Here is a 12,566-nt window from a genome sequence, read left to right as displayed (position 1 = left end):
AACCTGGGTTAGAATAGAGACTGGGAGTGGCTGGGTCATTACACATATTGAATCTATTTCCCTGTGTTACATATCCTCACATCTTCTTGTCAACTATCTAAATGGGCCATCTTGATTATCACTACAAAAGTTTTTTTCTCCTGCTGGTAATAGCTCATCTTCATTAATTAGCCTCTTACAGTTTGTATAGCAACTTCCACCTTCTCTGTATCTGTATCTCTCTCTCTCTCTCTCTCTCTCTCTCTCTCTCTCTCTCTCTTATTATTATATGTTCCATTCTATGTATCCAATGAAGTGGGCTGTAGCCCACGAAAGCTTATGCGCTAATAAATTTGTTAGTCTCTAAGGTGCCACAAGTACTCCTTTTTGCAGATACAGACTAACACGGCTGCTGCTCTAAACCTAGAGTTGATATGCTTTCTAAAAATGTCTGTCCTCTTATATCTAAACTTTATGGTCCCACAGATATTGATACAAGCATTCTTCAGGAAAACAGGCTCAAATTCTGATTTTTTTTTATTTTCACATTTGTTTAAAATAAGAAATAAACTGACTTTTTTACCTTTAATAACACCAACTTGCTATCACACTATTGAATGAAACATTTATGATTTGGGGTGTTTACACACTAAGTGGCTTTATTGCATCCAACATAAAATGTATACTTAAACACAGGATCTAAGAGCAGTATTGTCTTTGATGAATGGGACTTGGCCCCATTTTAAACAGGGATACAGTCAATGCTAACAGCTAGCATCTAATTCGATGACACAGTTCTGCAAACAAACCTCTCAGAATACTTGCATTTCTTTATCCTGCTCTCAAGTTTCCAGCAGGTTTTACTCACTTACTGTATTTCAATCCACACTCACTACCAGATAATTACATCAAATTTATTTTCCCTTCAGTTAACCTTCTATCTATTATATCAGCTGCCTCGCTTAATTCATGGATGTTTGTTCTAGTCATAGACTATATTACTTTTTTCACCCTTCAATCAATCCGCTAGCTAGCTCTGGTGCATTAGGGACAAGTGCCTGTTTTTTTCATACCCTTCTCGGGTTTGGTTTTAAATAAAACATATCCTGCCAGTTAACAAATGTAGCTTTGGTGGATAACCTGTAAAGAAAGAGTCACGATTACTTACAAGAGATCTAAATTATCAGTGGGAAATTCAGGAATCTAAGCACTATGGTCAGCTGAGATTGGGTGAATAAGGATGGCCAAAGGAGTTATGACAACCTAAAGGGTGATTAAATTTCAGTTTTAAGTGAAAATTAAATTAATGCAGCACAGTTAATATGGGATTTGTATATTCTGCTTGTTAGTACATATTTATGATGGCTGATTCTCATGTAAGTGACTAGTAGGAATGGATGAACTCAGAAGCAGAAAGAAGAGATGAGGGCATTTTGAGAGAACATTATTCCAAACTATTTTGGATTAACTATTGAAAATCCTATTAAATGTACCTAATTTTCATGTACAGTAGTGACCAAAGCTCATTGGGAAATCACTTACTTTTCCATAACAAGATTTCTACAAAAACAAATTTCATTTTTGTCTTTTTTGCGTTTTCATAAAAAAGGCAACCCCCAAGCTGTTATCAGTTTGGATGTTTTCAAAGAAAATCCCACTTTTTTTAAGAAACTGACATATGTAATGAAAATCTCTAAAAGTCATTTTTTGCCAAATTTCAAAAGGAAGATTTTCAACCCGCTGTAGTAGTGACAGCTATTGTACAGCAAGAGCATTTTTTTTTCACAATAGAAAGGAGCTCATATTCACTGTGTATATGCATGGGAGTCACCATGAAATTACCAACTTTATTTTAAAGTTCAAAAGTGGTTCCCATAGGAAACTTAGGCCATATCTACACAAGAGAGCTTACGGTGACACAGCTGCATCGGTACAGCTGCGCTGCTGTAAAATCTCCCATGTAGCTGCTCTATGCCAATGGGAGAGAGCTCTCCCATTGACATAATTAGTCACCACCATTCGTTGGGGGTGGTTTATGTCAGCAGGAGAGTGTCTCCCACCGACATAGCAGTATCCACACCAATGCTTCTGTCAGTGTAACTTGTGTCGCTCGGAGTGGGTGGGGGATTTTTTTCACACCCTGAGTTACATAAATTATACTAACAAAAGTGCTAATATAGACACAGCATCACTGTGTCTATTTTTCATTTTCAGGCACCTCTACAATTCCCAATTACAACTGGCTCTCAAAGTCATAGAGGCTGTGGTTGGGATTTTTCTGAGCCAGCAGGAAGTAGTGAAAATTTTGACAGGTTTCAGAGTAGCAGCCGTGTTAGTCTGTATTCGCAAAAAGAAAAGGAGTACTTGTAGTCTCTAAGGTGCCACAAGTACTCCTTTTCTTTTTGAAAATTTTGAGAGCTCTTATTCTCAGATGATTTTTAGTTCACTTGTGCAGACTTGAGAGAGAGAGTTTAGATGAGTTTGAGATATGCCTGCAAACATTCATATATTTTTCCAAGCCCCTGAACCTTTTAAGGTTCTTCACTCTCCCCCCCTCCCCACTCCACAAATAAAATGAGATAGGAATATGTACAGATTTGTTCCTTTCTTGACAGATTTGACCACAGCATTAGTGTTACCTTAGGTCAAATTACTAGCATGGTACAAAGGCAGCATCTTTTAAATGTAACGATTCTCATGTTCTAACAATTGACATCAAGGCAATAGTGTCCCTTTTCTATCTTCTGTCATGTTGCCATCTTTAGCTGACTTACTGGGAATTTCTTCTATTTGGCTCCCTTCCTTTTATCTAGTGTGAGTTAAAGCAAGGTAAACTGAGCAGACACATACTACCAGGAAGAGAACGACTGTATCATTTACAGTATCAGAGCAAGGGATGACTCAAGAGGCAAAGATGCCCTGGCTCCAACTCCCCAAATATGCTCAGACACCATAAATATGTAGTCTCTTGGGAGTCGTAGGGTTTATCTACACTGCAACAACAACAACAAAAATCTGCAGCACCAAGTCTCAAGTCTGGGTCTACAGACTCGGGCTTGCACTACAGCACTAAAAGTAGCAGGGAATACATTCCTGCTCTGGCTAGAGATTGGGATCTATGAACCACCTCCATTAACAGTATGTTATGACCATGTTATTTGTGTTTCAAAATCAGTGCAAGATGGCCCAGGAGCGCATGTAGTATAAAGACACTTTTCCATTAAAATTTTTTATCCACTTCCAGTTTACATTGCCTTTGCCAACTTTTGGAAATGTTAGTATGCAAAATCTAGGCCAAATTATTGTCTGGCTTTAAAAACAAAACCATACACTTCTTTGTTTTGCACTAATTGCATATGTGAGGTCTTATGAGCTTGTGAGGTCTTATGAACTCCTAATATTGTCATAGGAATTTTTTTTAATAACTTAATATTTATGAAAAAAGAAAAGGAGTACTTGTGGCACCTTAGAGACTAACAAATTTATTAGAGCATAAGCTTTCGTGAACTACAGCTCACTTCATCGGATGCATTTGGTGGAAAAAGCAGAGGAGAGATTTATATACACACACACAGAGAACATGAAACAATGGGTTTATCATACACACTGTAAGGAGAGTGATCACTTAAGTTTCAGAGTAGCAGCCGTGTTAGTCTGTATTCACAAAAAGAAAAGGAGTACTTGTGGCACCTTAGAGACTAACAAATTTATTAGAGCATAAGCTTTCGTGAGCTACAGCTCACTTCATCCACCAAATGCATCCGATGAAGTGAGCTGTAGCTCACGAAAGCTTATGCTCTAATAAATTTGTTAGTCTCTAAGGTGCCACAAGTACTCCTTTTCTTTTTGATCACTTAAGATAAGCCATCACCAGCAGCAGGGGGGGGGGGGAAGGAGGAAAACCTTTCATGGTGACAAGCAAGGTAGGCTAATTCCAGCAGTTAACAAGAATATCAGAGGAACAGTGGGGGAGGGGAGGGAGAAATACCATGGGGAAATAGTTTTACTTTGTGTAATGACTCATCCATTCCCAGTCTCTATTCAAGCCTAAATTAATTGTATCCAGTTTGCAAATTAATTCCAATTCAGCAGTCTCTCGTTGGAGTCTGTTTTTGAAGCTTTTTTGTTGAAGTATAGCCACTCTTAGGTCTGTGATCGAGTGACCAGAGAGATTGAAGTGTTCTCCAATTGGTTTTTGAATGTTATAATTCTTGACGTCTGAACAAATCCGCACAGACACACCCCTGGAGCCCCGACCTGGGGTATTCTATCTGCTACCCAAGATCCATAAACCTGGAAATCCTGGACGCCCCATCATCTCAGGCATTGGCACCCTGACAGCAGGATTGTCTGGCTATGTAGACTCCCTCCTCAGGCCCTTCGTTACCAGCACTCCCAGCTATCTTCGAGACACCACCGATTTCCTGAGGAAACTACAGTCCATTGGTGATCTTCCTAAAAACACCATCCTAGCCACTATGGATGTAGAAGCCCTCTACACCAACATTCCACACAAAGATGGACTACAAGCCGTCAAGAACAGTATCCCCGATACTGTCACGGCTAACCTGGTGGCAGAACTTTGTGACTTTGTCCTGACCCATAACTAATTCACATTTGGTGACAATGTATACCTTCAAATCAGCGGCACTGCGATGGGTACCCGCATGGCCCCACAGTATGCCAACATTTTTATGGCTGACTTAGAACAACGCTTCCTCAGCTCTCGTCCCCTAATGCCCCTACTCTACTTGCGCTACATTGATGACATCTTCATCATCTGGACCCATGGAAAAGAAGCTCTTGAGGAATTCCACCATGATTTCAACAATTTCCATCCCACCATCAACCTCAGCCTGGACCAGTCCACACAAGAGATCCACTTCCTGGACACTACGGTGCTAATAAGCGATGGTCACATAAACACCACCCTATATCGGAAACCTACTGACCGCTATTCCTACCTACATGCCCCTAGCTTTCATCCAGATCATACCACTCCATCCATTGTCTACAGCCAAGCGCTACGATATAACCGCATTTGCTCCAACCCCTCAGACAGAGACAAACACCTACAAGATCTCTATCATGCATTCCTACAACTACAATACCCACCTGCTGAAGTGAAGAAACAGATTGACAGAGCCAGAAGAGTACCCAGAAGTCACCTACTACAGGACAGGCCCAACAAAGAAAACAACAGAACGCCACTAGCCATCACCTTCAGCCCCCAACTAAAACCTCTCCAACGCATCATCAAGGATCTACAACCTATCCTGAAGGACGAGCCATCGCTCTCTCAGATCTTGGGAGACAGACCAGTCCTTGCTTACAGACAGCTCCCCAATCTGAAGCAAATACTCACCAGCAACCACACACCACACAACAGAACCACTAACCCAGGAACCTATCCTTGCAACAAAGCCCGTTGCCAACTCTGTCCACATATCTATTCGGGGGATACCATCATAGGGCCTAATCACATCAGCCACACTATCAGAGGCTCGTTCACCTGCGCATCTACCAATGTGATATATGCCTTCATGTGCCAGCAATGCCCCTCTGCCATGTACATTGGCCAAACTGGACAGTCTCTACGTAAAAGAATGAATGGACACAAATCAGATGTCAAGAATTATAACATTCAAAAACCAATTGGAGAACACTTCAATCTCTCTGGTCACTCGATCACAGACCTAAGAGTGGCTATACTTCAACAAAAAAGCTTCAAAAACAGACTCCAACGAGAGACTGCTGAATTGAAATTAATTTGCAAACTGGATACAATTAACTTAGGCTTGAATAGAGACTGGGAATGGATGAGTCATTACACAAAGTAAAACTATTTCCCCATGGTATTTCTCCCTCCCCCCCCCCACTGTTCCTCTGATATTCTTGTTAACTGCTGGAATTAGCCTACCTTGCTTGTCACCATGAAAGGTTTTCCTCCTTCCCCCCCCCCGCTGCTGGTGATGGCTTATCTTAAGTGATCACTCTCCTTACAGTGTGTATGATAAACCCATTGTTTCATGTTCTCTGTGTGTGTGTGTATATAAATCTCTCCTCTGCTTTTTCCACCAAATGCATCCTATGAAGTGAGCTGTAGCTCACGAAAGCTTATGCTCTAATAAATTTGTTAGTCTCTAAGGTGCCACAAGTACTCCTTTTCTTTTTGCGAATACAGACTAACACGGCTGCTACTCTGAAACCTGTTAATATTTATGGAAATATTTTATAATAGAACTGTAATATTTGATATTTTGGAAACAAAACTCATTAAGTTCTGATCTCCTTCTCACTGCATAAATGGGGATGCAATGTTATGCTTGCCCCATTTTATGAGTACAGATAATCTCACTTTCATGAAACTCAGTATTCAGACATTCCAGTGACATTAATTGCCCCCCATAGATAATTGCAGGTGGAAACAGTGTGGCCAACTTTTAAAAATCTGACTCTGTAAGTAGCATAAAAACGAGGAGTCCAGTGGCACCTTAAAGACTAACTGATTTATTTGGGCATAAGCTTTTGTGGGTAAAAACCCCCACTTCTTCAGATCATTGTTTTTGTGGATACAGACTAACACAGCTACCCCTCTGATACTTGTAAGTAGCATGTGCATCCATGACTAAATTTCATGTTACTGATATGTACATTTATTTTTCATTAAACTGACCTATGGATACTTTTGAATATCTCAAGTACCCTGATTTTCAAAGTCAGAAAATTATGTTCATGCAACTACACATACCAAAAAACCTCAATTTATACTAACCCAGGGAGCACTCACCCAGGATTCAATGTGCAGACCTGTTTATTAAATCCTGCAAGGTGAAAAAAACTTAACAAATTCATGACTTCATGTCTATATCCTGACAACTTTGTGAAACTCTTTTTTGAAATTAGAAGCCACTTTAATATTTCTAGTCTCCTGTTCAGTGAGAAATAGCCCATCCCCCTTGCCACAGTAGCCTTGGATGGAACTCCATTTGCTATTTTTGTACATTTTATGAATCACTCTCACTGCTACTAATGACTATTAATACTATTAGTATTAATTTCAGCACATGGTTGGAAATATTCAAGTGAAACCTTGCAACTTCCCCGTCTCCCTTGAATTAGTCTTATGATCATGGTACAAACCCATAACTCAGACACGATTCACCTAGGTTCATTGGCTGTAAAATGAGTTTGGGCTGAGTTTTGAGTGAGTCCAGGCCATATTTTGTACAAAACATGTTCAGGAGAGGCTGTGACAAGGAGGGATTTATTGTTGAGGGTGGATGCCAGACTTGGTGACCAGTATCGGGGGTAGCCGTGTTAGTCTCTATCCACAGAAACAACAAGGAGTCCGGTGGCACCTTAAAGACTAACAGATTTATTTGGGCATAAGGTTTTGTGGGTAAAAAAAACATATCTTAGATGCATCTTGGTAACTGTGGCTGAGCTTTATTCTGAGTTTTTTTCTCTCAAAGACAAATGTTGAATGAAATATAGGGAGTTATAAAGCTCTAAGAACTGAATCCAAAATAAGACTCTCTGTACACTTTGTAAACTGAAACTACCAAGTTTCACATAGCTCTGCTGGTTTCCTGTAGTACTTGGTCCAAAACTATGTAGAGAGACTGATGCTCAAGTGAATGGGAGTCTTTCCATTGACTTCAATAGGGCTTTTTAAGATGTCACTTCACTACTGTCACAATGAAAAGATGCTCTCCCCTTACATCACCACAATAGGAGGATATTCCTCTCTCACCTTTGGTGGCCCTTACATAGAGCAACGTTGATGATGGAAAGTTGCGTTTCTCCCTTCCAGACCACAGGAAAGATGAAGCATGCGGTAAGGCAATGAGGAAAAAAAAGGTGAGATCTGTAGGTCACAGTGGGATATCTCATCACTAAATGATGAGATCTATAGGTCACAGTGGGATGCCTGATGGGGATGCTGCCACCACTTCGGTATTAAAGCATCACAGAATAATAAGGGCCAGATTCATTTCTGGTATAACTCTATTTCATGGCCTAACAATTCAATTAGCCTTGAAATAATTTGAATATTTTCCTCTAAATTCATAAAGCTCCCAGCATCTTTATCTTACTGGCCACTGCTCTGATTGCAAATTTATTCTTAAGCCCACACTTCTCTAGAGCACAGCTATTCTCAATCTTTCTGTTTAACATTTGTTCCAATTTTCTATGGTGAAAAATTGTTCTGACTGTCAAGCCTGCCCAGTCAGGCAAAATAGCTTCTGATAACTGCTGACAAAAAGGTCACTTTGCAAGGATTTTGTTACTCAGCCTCCATGTCAGATCTTGATTTTTAACTTGATACTAAAATAAGTCACTTCATGTTCCCCAGGCCTTCAAGATTGCCAAGCTGCCTTTAGAATATTTGGAATAATTTAGTTTGTAGGTGGGTCACTGAAAATCTTTACATGTACTGAAAATACTAAGTTGCTCTTATTTTGATAGGGACCCACAGAAAAGGCCCTGCATACTTATCTCTTCTTCCTCTTAAATCTTACTCTATGTCAAGTAAAAAGATAAATTGTATTTTAGTTTTTCAGTGAAGTGATAGCTCATCACACTGAAACAAACGTTTTAGACTAAAACCAAGGCCCTGATCTCTTGTGGTCATTAAAAGGATCCCATGGTATTTTTCACAAATCAAGAATGTTACCCCTAGTATCTTAGGCCAGTTTCCAAAATCAGGTTATTGCAATTTGCCAACCTAAGTTTCTCACTCATTCTGTCAAACTTGTTTAATAAAGGTGCTGTTAAATAGTTACTATATTTCTTCTCGGAGGTAGCATTTTCTAAGCGGATGAATCAAACTTAGCATATCCTATCACTCCGTAGAGGATTTTGGGGCCCTTCAGAATGAAAGTTTACAGTATGGGAATGTAAGCTCTGATTACTAATGTTTTATTACATTTGCAGTAATTCAGAGTTTGTGTGATAGTACTGGGCATAGCAATATTGCCACCTTCCAGGCATTCCAACAGAACAGCAATTGCAAACCTCACTTGTCCACTGACTTTGAGCATAGGCATAATGACATAGTCACTCCTTAACAGTATTTACTCCTTGCAAGACTTTAAATGAAAACAATTTTTTCCCTCTTGGTATTGGTCCACATGAGCATCAGCTTAAGTCTTGCTGAGGTTCTGTCTGCTGCAGCTGACAAACACTATAAGCAGACTTAGCCAGGTAGGGGAAACTCACAGTTTATGAAAGGGCTTTGTGAAAGCATGTATATAATCTGAACAGCCTGTTGGCTGTACGCTTCCCTCCCTTGCCCCTCCCCAGTCACACACACCCAGGAGAGCTAAAAAAGATGCCTCCAGGAACTGTGGGCAGCTGTAGGCAGAATACCTGTGAGACACTTGATTTCTAATTTGACCTTTTAGATTCTTGATCTGATCTCTAAATGAGTGAAAGCTGAAGGTGAAATCCTGTTCAACTCCCTTGAATACAATGAGTAACATACCGATGGGGAGTAAGGATGTGTCTGTGGAACTAAGGGCAACAGAATATGACCCAAGTGAGAGTCTGACAATAGTCTTGGTTTCTTAGAGAGTAAGAGCGAAGATGACAGATATGCCCTCCATCAAAGGATGTGACACTGTCAGCCATGGAGAATGCAATATTTTCTTCTTTTTCAGCCACAAGAACAAGTACCATCTACTAATTGCCATTTCAGGAGTTGTTTGGAGAGGTAGAAATGGGGTTTGGTTTTACTCCTACAGCCACATCTGGAAGTTGATTCCCTGTCTATATAGAGATTTTTTTTTAAATGAAAAATTTCCCCACCCCCAAAATTTTGTTTTTTCTTGGTTAATCATATTGTAACAATTCACCCTAAAGTATATTGATTGCTGTCAGACTCCAGTTTGGAAACTTTCTACCAAGCAACCTGGCTAATTCTAGAGTTTCCCAGACTGAAGTATTTTCAATTCATAGAATATCAGGGTTGAAAAGGACCTCAGGAGGTCATCTAGTCCAACCCCCTGCTCAAAACAAGACCAATCCCCAATTTTTGCCCCAATCCCTAAATGGCCCCCTCAAGGATTGAATTTACAATCCTAGGTTAGTAGGCCAGTGCTCAAACCACTGAGCTATCCCTCTCCTCTTGATATACCTTGATATCCAAACATAGGCCTCAATGCTGCACACAGCCCTTTATACCAGCTCAGAGCCCCATCAAATCACTGAAGCTTTACATAGGCCCAGGGGTCTGCCTGCATGGATCAGTTTGCACCACTGGAGCCTTAATTTAGAATGACAGAAAAGCAAAGCTATGACTTCTGACGATCTTTTCTTAAACAGTAACCTTCAACATCTGTTTGCAGCTATGAGATTGAGGGGGTGGGGAGAGGCGAGAGGACGAGGAAAAAATTATTATTAATGGTACAGTAGCACGTAAAGGTCCCAGCTGAGATTGGGGACCCATTATGCTAAGCGCTAAACCCAGTCCATGTCCTGAAGAGCTTCCACTCTGAACAAAGGGTAGCAGAAAGGAATTATTTCCCTGGTTTTGGAGGCAGCAAGAGACTAAATATTTTACCAAGATCACACTGGAAGTATCTGGCAAAGCTAGGAACTGATCTCAGGTTTCCAGTACCTCAGCAACAAGTCCTGTTCTTCCTTTCCAACTGAACCTAGCAGAGCCAGTAGCGCTGGAATATATTTAGTTGTTTTGTTTTAATTGCACCATTTTAGGACACAAAATAAGGGGAAATATGAAACACCTGAGCTCCTTTAGAATTCTTTTGTGTCTTTGCAAAATGATTCAAGCAGGTTCTTGCACCCTTGTCACACTCAGGACATTATGAACAAATCATGACACTTTAAGAATACTCTCCAAACACTGAAGGTTTCTAAAATGAAACACCCTTTACCTCTTTTGAGGCTGAGTAGACAAACACAGTTTCTCTTTTGAGCAGTCACAAAGTCTTTCTCCCCTCTGGCTGTAGCAAATTCCCAAGGGACTATAGAAAAATTGTTCCAAACTCTCTTACAAAATAAATTCATTGGCACATCCTTCAAAATTAAGACTTGTGGGGTCTATTATCTCCTTAGTATACACTCTCCTTTGAATTCTCTTCTTAGTTTACACTGTCCATGTTCAGTAGCAGGGAAATCAGTCAATGTAGCCATCGGCTGCCAGTGCTAGGGGGAACAGAGGCCAATCCTACATTCCAGCTTTTCCATTACTGTTTAGAAGGAAGAGGAGGGGGAAGGAGTGGAACCAAGATCATATAAATCCCAAAGAGCTGTGATCTTGTAAATCAAGCCACACCCAGATCGATCTCTGGCAACATACTTAAGGTTATCTGATTGTACAACTGTGAAATGAATCAGCATAGTTTCTAATGCTAGAGCTGGTCAGAAAGCTAGGCTTTTTTCAGTAAAATTTTTTTGATTGAAACATTTTCAGTATAAACTTTTTAGTGTTTGTTTTAATTCAGCATTATCGTTAAAATGCCTTTTTGGAGGTTATGGGTTGGGGGTTTTGGGGGGGCTGTGTGTGTTTCAACTAAAATTGTCAAAATTCAATGAAAATGTTTGTTTTGAAGTTTTCCATGGGAAAACCACAGTTTTTTGTTGAAAATGTTAGATTTTTTCCCACAATAAGTTTAGTTTTCAACTAAACCATATTTTCAGTGGGAAAATTCTGTCCAACATTTGTCAGTCAGTTCTACCTAAAGCTTGCCTCCTAGCCTCCACCATGCTTCACCTTCTAATAAGGACCAGCCGTGAACAGTGAGAGGGCCTGGTGTAACTTCTCTTAGAAAAGGGATCCAACAGAGGCTATGTTTACACCTTCATAGCTACACTGAGCCAAGTCAGGGATCACGGTCTGTGCCATGTGTGAGACGGAACCAGAAACAGAACAAACCAGGATCATTTTGTCATTAAAATGTGCAAAGACATAACTCAACCAATTAACTGTGCTAACATTTTAAAGGCAGGGAAGGAAAAAGTAGGTTTTTTAAATTGCAATCAGAGTTCAGACTGGGGGGAAATGGTCTTCCAAGCTCTACCCAATGAGACACCACTCACAGGATTTTATGGACATGTTCAAATGATGATCAATAATGCTCTCTGAACTCAGCTAACCCTCAGTGGCATCTGGATAGATCCAAGTCTCTGCTGGGCAGTTTGGGCTTGGCTTCTCCTTAAGAGGGCTCAGATGCCCTGTTAGGCTCCCTCCTAATTATGGGTAGGAAAAATTAGTGTTACTTTCGCAAATACCCTCATTGGCAGTACCAGAATAAGCTGATACTCACAGTAGTTTGTGCAGATTCTTATAGTATGCTTTGAGCAGCAAATTAACAAGTTGACATTTAAAGTATTGATTGGAAATCTGAGTTAACACCCGCTGAGGTGACTTGGGCAGTTCATATCTCTCATAGCTATTGTTTTAGGTTCTGTAAACACAGGTAGACATCATTACATCAATTACACTCTGTTGGCATTTTCAAGACTCCCTCAACAATTGTAACCAGAAGAGGTTTTTTTCTTTCAAGTGACACCTTAGAATCTGAAGAACCATGTAGGGGGTGCTGATATGCCATACTGAG

Source organism: Dermochelys coriacea, chromosome 3 (assembly GCF_009764565.3).
Source record: "Dermochelys coriacea isolate rDerCor1 chromosome 3, rDerCor1.pri.v4, whole genome shotgun sequence".
In the NCBI taxonomy this organism is placed as follows: domain Eukaryota; kingdom Metazoa; phylum Chordata; order Testudines; family Dermochelyidae; genus Dermochelys; species Dermochelys coriacea.
Note: the sequence above shows the minus strand (reverse complement) of the source record.